General features: G+C 34.9%; 1 non-coding gene across 1 annotated transcript; it reads left to right on the top strand.

Moving 5' to 3' along the window:
* Positions 1–748: 748 nt before the first annotated feature.
* Positions 749–854, top strand: LOC124897400. Its single transcript, XR_007054121.1, has one exon. It is a non-coding gene; the product is annotated as a small nucleolar RNA R71 (small nucleolar RNA).
* Positions 855–11,547: the final 10,693 nt, after the last annotated feature.

Raw genomic sequence — 11,547 nt, 5'->3', positions numbered from 1 at the left:
CTGTGTCACTTAGTAGAGTGCCAGCCTTCCTTTGATTAAATACCGCAGATAGCTGACTCATTTGCTACTCCAAATGCTTTATCAAAATGGAATACGAATCAACCAATTGATTCATCAAAGACAAATTATTTTTTACCTTAGCTACTCTCATGTTTGTTGCCTCTACTCCCTTCAATAGTTTAGCCATCATATCCTCTATGGACATCTTCCCAGAGCTAGATGCAGCAGCCTCACAATTCCCAGAAGGAACATATAAACCACTCCAGTTATTTTTTTTCTTCTAATTTTCTTGATCTCGATCCTTGTATCCAAATTTATCATAATAGTTCTAACCTTAGTTTACTTGGCCACCTCCTCAAAAACCTCCCTGATTGTTCAAGTAATTTGCTTTCTCCTCAGAATTAGAGTCAGCTCTTTCCTGCGATGTAACAGCTTTAAACCTCTCTATCTTTCAAGTTAATAGATGCTTAGTGAGAAGGTCCATTTGTGTCTTCATGTGATCCATATCTTGGTCCCGTTCTTCTTTCCTTCGCCTTTGTTCTGCAGTCATACCAATGGATATAGTAGAGCTTGCTACCTTAGAATCCCTGGTATGCCAATATCTACTCGTTTTGTCATCCGATCAAGCATCTCAAAAGTTTTAGTAAAAGTAAGGTCCATGAATGATCCACCTGTAGCATTATCTACCACTTGCTTGGTAACCGAATTGAAGGCCCGATATAATACCTCTTTCAAGTGGAGGTTGGTCATCTGATGATTAGGATACTGATTCAGCTTCTTCTTGAACCTTTCCCAAGTTTCATAGAGGGCTTCAGTTGGAAGCTGTCTGAAAGTAGTGATTTCATCTCTTAACTGTGCCCTCTTGGATGGCGGAAAGAACCTTTCTAAAAAATCATCTTTATGTTGCCTCAAATTTGTAATAGAATTAGGGTTAGCCTATTCAACCATAAAGCCACCTCTCTAGAAAGAGACAACGGGAACAGTCGCAGCCAAATAGCATTTTGCCCAACTCTCAGATTGTTAAATGACTTGCATGTTAAGATGAAGTTGATTAAATGCATATTCAGGTCATCACCCGCAAGTTCACCAAACAGTCCCTTAAGATGCAATAACTGGATCATAGTACTCATAATATTAAACTTGGTTTCGGGTTCTAAGGGCGGAGGAATAATAGCCCCTGTGGCACCAACCCCATCCAACTCATCATCATCATCATCAAGAGCAAACTGAACAGCTCAGCATTTGGGTCTCATTCTAGCCTTGCAATTTCTATTGACATTCCTGTTCACTTGTACAAATACATCATATATACGCCTTGGATTTAGTAACTCATCATCACCCAGGTCTTCATCATCTGGGTTTACCTCCTGACCAGCATTATATATATTCTGCTAGTTTACTTGAGCAGCTGTTAAGGCAGCTAATCTAGCCTGCTCCGGCTAAGTAGCTACCCTTTATGGGTGCCGTTGACCATCCATTCTACCAATGATATATGGTTCAGGATTAATAGATACTAATGGTCGACCCAATCTTTGCGTACTTGGCCTACAAAACACTCAACCTGCACAAGACAAAAACAACAAACAAAAAAGTAAAATTTGGTAAACTTTAACCAAAGGATCAATTAACAAACACAAGCTTAATTGACAACTGTATTCCCCGGCAATGGTGCCAAAATTTGATATGCCCAAATTACAATTCTCGTTAGAAAGTGTAAGAGGTCGCTGTCAATTATAGAACCAAAATAGGTTGGGTGTCGAATCCCATAGGGAATACTGTAATCACTAAGTATTGCAATTGCTATTAGACTGTTGATCGAAGGTTCCAAAGTAAAGGTGGTTTTGGTTTAAGTACGCAGTAATATTATCAGTATAATAGTGAAACAATATGTGTAGTAATATTTGATTACGAAGAAACACAAGTTAGGGTTATTTCCACCTTGTAGTTTTCAATATTTTCTAACTATGGGTATTTAGAACTGACACATGCATTCAGTAATAGAGAAACACAATAAAATCCATAATCCAAGTGTTTTTCAACCAACAAGGATTAATTCACTCTAGTTCTCTCGAACCAAAAGTGTTATCTATGCTCATGCGAGTTTTCCAAGTTGTTAATCCTATTAAGGCATTAACGTATAAAATAGGGATTGGAAACCCTATTCTCTTGTCACTAACCTCTGTTTCAAACATTAACTTTTCTATCGGACAAGTTATGTTCTGATGGCACATTCCCTATGTTTGCAACCATGAGAATTCAATCATAATGAAGAGAGTATGATACAAGTGCATCAACACATAATGAATTCAAAAACCCATAGAAATAGATAGTATACAAAAAGGTTTCCCTAACCCTAACAAATAAGTTTAGCTACTCATGAACAAAACGAAAATCACCATAAAAATGTTCATCATACCTCAGTCAAGAAGATGATCTTGGTGTCCACAAAATAAATAAATCAAGAGGAGAAAAACATTTCTCTCCCTCACCCTCAGCTAAGCCGCCTCTTCTTGATTCCTTTTCTTTTTCAAAAATAATACAGAATAATGAATAATCCTGAAAAAATCAGCAACAAGTCTTTTAATAGTCTTCTCTCTCATAATTTCTTCTAAGTCCTCAAACTTGTTATAAATGGCAAATTGAACCGAGACAAAATTCCCATGCATCACATTGTTCCAGTAGCTGCTTTTCCTCTTGTGTGATTTGTCCTCCACAATCCGTAGTCCCAAAATGTCTCTATCTACCTCATTAGAACCTGAAAATCATGCTAATCACATAGGTTAGCTCACTTACATCAAAGTAAAGTAAAAACATAAGAATTAGGCACTTTGTTATCAAAACTTGGCTAATATATGGGTAAGTTATGGTGCTTAGACATACAAATACGCCCAAGATCATGAGTGCAAGAGGCGATCCATCAACAAGGCATGCTAAAGAAATAAGCATTTGGAGGAAGACAAGAAAAATAAGACGACCACAAAGAAAAAAAGTACCTCTGAAAAACCCCTATTAGTTAGACAATGATGGACAAACTTTTTTTTTTCAATATTAGGTCAGTAAGAACTTAAAACTTATTTGAGAGGTTGATTGGCCAAAAGAAGAGAAATAAATATGCTTACATTGCCTTATTGGAACCTTTTCAAGGGCCTCATGAGTTAGAAATTTATAGAAGAAAGTTGTGTATGGAAAATTTTATGGCAAATTATTCATCAAAAATCTGAGTCTTCTAAAATGATGAGTAGAGAGGAGAAATAATGAATGATAAGCATCAACATCACTATTAAGTTTATGCATAAACTTATACAAAAAGAGACATTTATCACTACAATACATTCAAGGTGTTATACACAAAAGAGGTTGTAATTGTGGGAATATTTAGAGAAGAATAGTGCAAATATTAAGAAACTATAGATCATAGGTGGGGACTTTAATGTGATTTTAGATGCAGATGAAAAGAACGGCCTAGCTATAACTCAATATGAGACCATTTATTTTGCTCAATGAGTAAGTTCATGTACACTGCCTGATATAGAAATTTTTGGTAGCAAGTTTACCTGGTGGAATAGGAGAGTAGAGGTTCAATGTATTTTTAAAAGGTTAGAAATAATATTGGATAATTATGAGTTCATGAATGATTTTCCATCTATTGAGGTACAATATTTAATCAGAGAAGTATTAGACCACTCTCCTTTATTGTGTCTTGTAATTTCAAATCAAGAAAGGACAAGCAGGACTTTTAAATTTTTGGACTAATCATGATGAATTTCACTATTTGGTGAAACAAAATTGGAGCATACAAGTCCATGGATATCCTATTCATGTAGTTTAGTAGAAAATAAAGAACTTAAAGAATCTTTTGGCCAAATGGAGTAAAGATACATATAGGAATATATTCAAAAATAGAAACATTGGAAGATGTGGTTAGGAAGGAAGTAGTTTAGATGGAAATCAATAGTACAAAGCAAAATAGAAAAGGGTTGATGGATACATAGGGTGAGATAAAAAGACATTACCAATTACAAGAGAAACACTAGAAGTAGAAACCAAGGATGAAATGGTTCATTCTTATGTAAAGGAAAGGAGAGAAGGAATGAAGTTGATTAAAATAGAGAATGATCAGGGTATTATATTAAAAGAGACCAAAAGCATAGGAGAGAAAGCAGTTAAAATCTTTGAGCATCAGTTTATAGAAAGTACTTTTAATGATGATTATACAATACTTGAATGTATTCCAAAAATTATATTAGAGGGAGAGAGAGAGAGAGAGAATATGGATACGATACCTACAAAAATTAAAGTAAGGGATGTTTTATTTTCTCTTTTTAGTTACATTGCTAATGGTTTAGATGGTTTCTCTGGAGAAGTCTTTCAGAGTTGTTAGGAATCAATGCAGAAGAATGTTAAATATTGCCATAGCATTCTTTTGTGAATTTGAGCTACCTGGGTATATCACTCATAGAAATCTTTTTCTCATAGGAAAAAGAAAAGATAGGCAAATTCACAAATCTCTGACCTATTAGAGTAAGAACTTATACAAATAAGGTAATCTCTAAAGTTATGCAAAGAAGGTTGGTAGAAGTGTTGCCTAGAATCATCTCAAAAACTAGATAGGTTTCATGAAAGGGAGGAGTAATATTAAAATTATTTTATTGGCACAAGAGATCACCAGAGATATAAAGTGGAGGAACAAGTTCCCTAATATAGTAGTGAAGCTGGATATGGCTATCTTAGATATTTTTAACTAAGGTAATGAGAAAATTTGGTTTTACAAAAAGAATTATTAATATGGTATGAAGGCTAGTTTCTAATAACTAGTATTCAGTACTAGTTTATAGGAACTCAATTGGATTTTTCTCTTTTTAAGAGAACTAAAGCAAGGAGATCCACTGTCGTTGATCCTATTTATAATTGCTATAGAAGTTCTGTCTAGAAGCTTGAACAGGTTGAATAAGGATGGTGATTTCAGAGAATTTGGATTACTAGAATGGAGTCAGGACATAAATCATTTGTCTTATGTTGATGATATGTAATGACCCTCTAAGTTTTTTATATATTAATGCTCATGTTCAACAGTTAGAGCTTTCCCATAGCAGTCCCACTTCCTGGAGCTGACAGTTTAGTTACCGTATAATTTATTTGGTTTTTAGAGCCAATTTCCTTCTTTGAAGTCTTTACTAGTTCAAATTGGATACAAGGTGAAAAATTCAGTTAAATAACCATGTATGTCAATTATGATAGTTTCATGTAACAACCTGAGACTACCCCTAGTCATCATACTGTGCTTACGACCCCGAAGGACCACAATCTAAACCATGAATGATATCTGCTGTGAGAACTGAACAATAATACTGAAATAGATGTGGAATAATAGGTTGAAAGTTCCTTAAAGTTCAAAACATCTAAAACACTGATAAAATATAACATCTACAAAACTAAATACTGTCTGAAAATCTAGTCTGAAAAAGCCTCTAACTAAATCTATCTAAAAGTGGAGTTGATGGGATAATCCCCTAACTAACTCCATCTAGTGAAATATTGCTAAGCTGAAGTACTGAAATAAAAGCATATCCTCGATAGATGAGGACTCACTGCTAAATCTACTACTGCTGGATGAATCTGGCTAAGCGAGGTCAGGAACCTACGCATTTGAACCTATGATATGAAACATCATAGCACAGGAAAGTATATGTCAGTACGTAGGAATATACTAGTATGATAAATGAGGTAAGGCTAAATGCATGGGCTTACATGCATGATAAATACCTAACTGAATGATATGCAAGAGCTAGATTAGCATACATGGAGGATCTGTAACTACTGAACATATTATGCCTACTATGACTAAGTATACTGGAATTGAATCTAATAACTGATAACTGAATATATTGATAATCTGGGATCACTGATAATCTGAATTACTATTAACTGAGTGACTATATTTGACAGTCCTAATTCTATAAAATTGAACTAAGTTCTATTCTAAAGATTGAGACTGAAACTGAAACTGTGAAAAGTAATCATCTAACCGACATGCCTGAAATAAGATAAGATAACTGAGTTGGGGTCCAATTTGTAACCCCAATTAGAAGGGTGTCAGTTCCGTGTCATGGGTAAAGACAAGCTGAAGAGTAACCCTTTACTGGCAGGTTCCCTAAACTAGAATGGTCGTACCCTTTACTGGCAGGTAGAGCACCACATCAACCTCAACTAGCAGGTTTGATGTCTCAACCTACGCTGGCTTCGTAGTTCTAGAATGCAAAGATTGCTTCTAAGGATCACACTCTTTGCTTCCAGGTGAGCCCCCATACTTGGATTCACTCGGTGCTAAATCCTACTCCCAACTAAAAGACACTGAACTATTATACTGGACTGAATTCACTGAGATTATTTAGTTTTCCTAAGTTTTGTAACTAACTGAATCATACTGAGTTCTATAATGGACTGAGAGTACTACTGATTGTTTCATAACTGATACTATTCCATTACTGATACTAGCTATAGATAAATAACTAAATTATTGGGTATTAAATAACCCCAAGACTCGATATCAAGAAAAGTAAAGCAAAGTATAATCTTGAATAACATTACAATGTTCAGTTGGTCATAATTAATTCATAGAGATATTCCATCAAAAACTTCAACATATATAAAGGGGAATTCATCTTTAAATCAAGTCTTTGACATTTTTGGGATGAATTTAAGCTAGGTAAAAATATGGGGTGTTACATTTCAACAGCTCCAAAATATCGATTTTAGGTTAGGGGGACCCTTAGTTTGTGTTTTGAGTGGCACATAGATGTGGGACCCACTTTTCATCAAAAAAAACTCGAATTGAAATTTATATTATGTTATTGAGTCTAGAACATAGAATTTGATAGGGTAGCATAGTTTATTTATGTTTAAAGGATTTTGAATGAACCCCGAGGGGTTGGTGGAGACTAATTCCAAGTCTCAGCTGGTGTTGTTGCACCTCTTAAGCACCTTTTTGGGCTACTTAAGCGTAGGGGTCAATAAAGAGGTAGAACCATCACTTAAGCGATCGTGTTGGCCCAATAGAGGTCTTCTTAAGTGGTAGCCTCTAATATGGTAAGGTACCGCTTAAGTGGTACCCGTGCAGATGCTAAGTGTCTCTTAAGCAATAATATGTCACTTAAGCGGCCCAGTGTCCTCTTAAGCAGTATCTGCGTACCTAGGAAGGGTATAAAATCACACTTAACTTTATTTTCCCCATTTTTCATCCATTCCCAAGAATATTGAACCCTAAAAAGTGGAAAAACTTGAGAGAATTATTTGTGGGTGATTTTCGAGATGTGTGAAGTTAAATTATACATTTCTTCATCTAATGTGTAGTAAGCTTTCAAAAAATTTCTTGGTATAGTTCTCTATCTTTTTCCAAAATACCTAAAATCTTGATGGCTTGATTGTACCACCAATAAATCTTGGAATTCATCCATTTTAGGGTAAATATTGCTTTAGCATATAAGGACATTATGTTGGTTTCAAAAGTGTAATTCCACAAATGGGCCCCACATGGAATTGTTACATAAATTGAAGTACAATAGTGAAAATAGGTATCATTGTTCTCATTTTGATGAGTAGATTATGATTTTGATAGTATTTTATCTTGTGGAAGATTCTCTAAAGGAGAAGTCATTAGTTTAGCAAATTCTTTGAGCTTTTCTTCGGCATCCAGGTAGGCTAAGTTTACCTTCTTTATATATTAAGATATTTTGTATTATGACTATGATAGTATGCTAGATGTGGGATAACATTTAGGTGTTGAAGGTAAGATTGAACATATTTGTGTTAGTTGGACTATTTAGGTGCCCATGAAACCATAATTTAGGCGTATTTGGACTAGATGTTCATGTTTCAGGTAGAATATTTATCCTAGGATTATTCATGGCTTATTTAACATCTATTAGTGGATTTATATACCTTAACCTATTCTGGGATAAAATTTGCCTTAAAAATGGACTTTGGCAATTAGAAGTGGACTCTTTCAACCCACTTTAGGAAAAAACTTTTATTAATTTTGTAGACCTCTATACACTTGTTATACTCTTTAAAATTCTTATTTTGGAACTTTGAGGATATTTAATACTTCATGGTCATATTGGGTGGTATTTTGGGAGTTGATGTTGATTCAGTAAAACTTAATAGTTTATTGATATTGAGTTTTGATTCAAGTTCACCAAATGATTATATGGTATTATTGAGATGAGTTTTAATTTAAGTCTGGAAATTGATTTTGATATTAATATGAGTTACAGTTCAAGTCCAGCATTTGATAATGATATTGATTATATGAGTTTAGGTTTGAGTCTTGCAAATGATGATAATGATGACAATTCTATTAAGTTTCGATTCAAGTCCAACATTGAGGGTTATTTATGATATGATATGGTATGGATGGATTCCTTGTTATGGAATGATAATTGGTAATTTTTGGTTATTTAGCTATTTACTTTCCTTTGATTGCGCCTTCCAGGCTTATGGGACCTGCGTTGGGTTATTTATTTTTCCATACTTATTGGCTTATGGGGTACAATTTAGTAGTTATAGTTGTGTGATCCTTACATTACTAATTCGTATTTATTTATTTATGTACAATAGTGTAGGAGCTTATTTCTAGATTTTCCTTTTCACCTTAACAGGGCATATTTATTTTGCATTTTATCATATTTATATCATGATTTAGCTTAGTCAACTAATGATGCCTACTAAGTACCTATGGTTTTGGTACTCATACAATAGACCTTTATGGTGCAGATCTAAGTACTAGTAGCCATCTTTGACATAACGATTATGCTTAGTTGGATTTTAGAAAGTGGGTGAGCTCTTAGAGTCAGAGTTGCCCCATTTCCTTCCATTATTTATGTCTAGTCTTTCATTTTCAAGATAGATTGTATTTGACTATTTTTATCCTTATGTTCTATTTATAGTAGCTTTTATACCGACACTACTAGGTTGTAGGATAGTTATTTATGTTTGATCTATCTTTTTTGACTAAATTTATTATTGTGTTATTAGTGTAAGCCTTAAATTGTTGATTTTTTACTTTGAGGCCCTTTTCTCACCAAATTAGCCTATTGCTTATGGCTCTGGTTACAGTTTGGCTTCCCTACTGGTAAGATAAAGTTAGATTCATCATGACTCATAAATTAGATCATGAAAAATTGGTATCAGAGCCTAAGTTTACCAGTATTATTGGTATAAGAGCAAGTGTCTAGCAGAGTCTCATGGATCAAAATGATGGCATTTATTTCTTATCTTTGGTATAGGACATTCTTATGAGTTTTCCAATTCTTTCACTTATTTTGTGCTAAGACTCTAAGTTGGTTTCTAAAGAATTCCTTTGATTTCAATCTTTATAATGGCTAGGACACGTGCTACTACTGATGAGGGTAACGACACCAAGCCTATGGATGTTGTTACTGATCATGGATGACCTCGACATCTTATAAAGATTATATATTTGTCCCCATCTTGGGGTCAGGATAGGGGGCCTTTACTAGACCTTATTCCTACTCTTGATCCCTAGATTCTTCAGCCCTAGTTAGTGGTGGGCTAGGGACCAGCCCAGGCTTCATCAGGGTTTATTTTTTCTTTAGTGCTCAAGGATAATTTATTCAAAATTTAGGATTGGTTGGTGGTAAACCATCTGAAGGCTCATAGTCTACAAATTAGGGTGTTACTAAGGCGAGGTGTAACATATAGCTTCAATTCTCAAAGTTTAGGTCCCTTTAGTATCGGCGGTTTCCTAGTCGATAGTTGATCAGCCTGTGCTTTCCCAGACTACTATGTTTATTGAGGAGAAGAAAATATTAGGTAGAATTTTTAGATTGGCTCTGCCTAGGTTTTTTGGCACATCGGGTGAGGATGCGTATGAGTTATTGATTTTTTGTGAGGATAAACACTATAATTTGGCTCTAGTTGAGACTCATAATGTGGATTACATTACTTTTAGTTTGATTTAGTAGTTTGACATTGGTGGAGAGGTCATCATGATTCTAGGCCAGCTATATCACCTCCTACATCATGACTTAATTTTGTGAGATCTTATTGGCGAAGTATATGCCTCATAGTCGTAGGGATTGTCTGAGGGATCAATTATCAAGTTTGGAGTAGGGCTCTATAACTATTTTGGGTTATAATGTTTGATTTTATGAGTTGGCTAGGCATGCTACTTTTATTCTAACTATTGATTATGAGAGAGTTCGTTGATTTATTCAGAGGTTGACACTTCCCCTTCATATGTCTACATAGAGTTTAGTTGCTGCAGGTAGATCTTTTGCAGAGGTTTTCAATCATGCTCAGGTTATGGAAGAGATTCATTATGAGGAACAAGGGGGAAATGATAAGAGGACAAGATGTCAAGGTTATTTTAGTTGGAGACATAGTGTCTCACAGTTATAAGTAATCGATATTAGGGTAGGTACCCTCAACGTCAGTTGTATCAGCATCAGGGTTTATTTAGTTGGCCCATTTAGGTTGTACTTTAGATTAATGATAGAGGTCATTCTAGCTTCAATGATCATCCTGGCTAGGGTAGTGGTTAGTCTTCAAAGGGTTTGTCTTTTGGTTATTTTAGTTGTAGTAGTTATTTTATGTTAGCCGAATCTTTTGGTTTTGGTACAACGCCTGTGGTATGTTATGGTTATGGAGGTTTTAGTCATTTCTCAATAGAGTGCCTCATTTATGGACAATTGTTTCTTCAGCTCAGACTATTCCTCTAATTAGGGTGGTACATCCCCCATCTAGAAATGGTATGCATGGTCATAGGAGTGGTCTTCAAGGTGCTCATTAAGGTTCTTAGGTAGGTAAGATAGGAGATCGATTAGGATCCCAGCCAGATGGCAAACATGGTTAGTTGTATACCATACTTGCTAGACCTAAGGCTGAGTCTTCGGATAGTGTTATTACAAGTACAAGCTTGAAGTACCATCAGTTAGTTTTTGGTTAATTTGTTCTGGGATCTACTTAATCTTATGTGTATGTTTATTATAACCCACAATTTGAGTTATCTTGGGATTCATTGTCTATTCTATTATGTATATATACTCTCATGGGTAATTCTTTAGTAGTGAATGGGTTTTCAGATCTTGTGTTATGACTATTTGAGAGCTTGATACTCATATTGATCATATTATACTAGACATGGTAGATTTTGATATGATTTTGGGCATGGATTAGTTCTCTCACTATCATGCAGTCCTGGATTATTTTAACAAGACCATTACCTTTTTTATGCCTGACATACCCTCGGTGGCATGCAGGAAGTAGTTAGCCATAAACCGATGGGGACTATCTCTTAAATTTAGTCTAGCAGACTTATTTTGATGGATTACAAGTCTTGTCTCGCTTATATTTGTGATGTTAGTGTACAGAATCTATTGGTTGACTCTGTTCCTATAGTTCATGAATTTCCAAGTACAATCTTGAAGTACCATCAGTTAGTTTTTGGTTAATTTGTTCTGGGATCTAGTTATTCTTATGTGTATGTTTATTATAACCCACAATTTAAGTTATCTTGGGATTCATTGT

This window comes from Capsicum annuum, chromosome 3 (genome assembly GCF_002878395.1).
Source record: "Capsicum annuum cultivar UCD-10X-F1 chromosome 3, UCD10Xv1.1, whole genome shotgun sequence".
In the NCBI taxonomy this organism is placed as follows: domain Eukaryota; kingdom Viridiplantae; phylum Streptophyta; class Magnoliopsida; order Solanales; family Solanaceae; genus Capsicum; species Capsicum annuum.
Note: the sequence above shows the minus strand (reverse complement) of the source record. Positions and strands in the feature narration are given on the sequence as shown.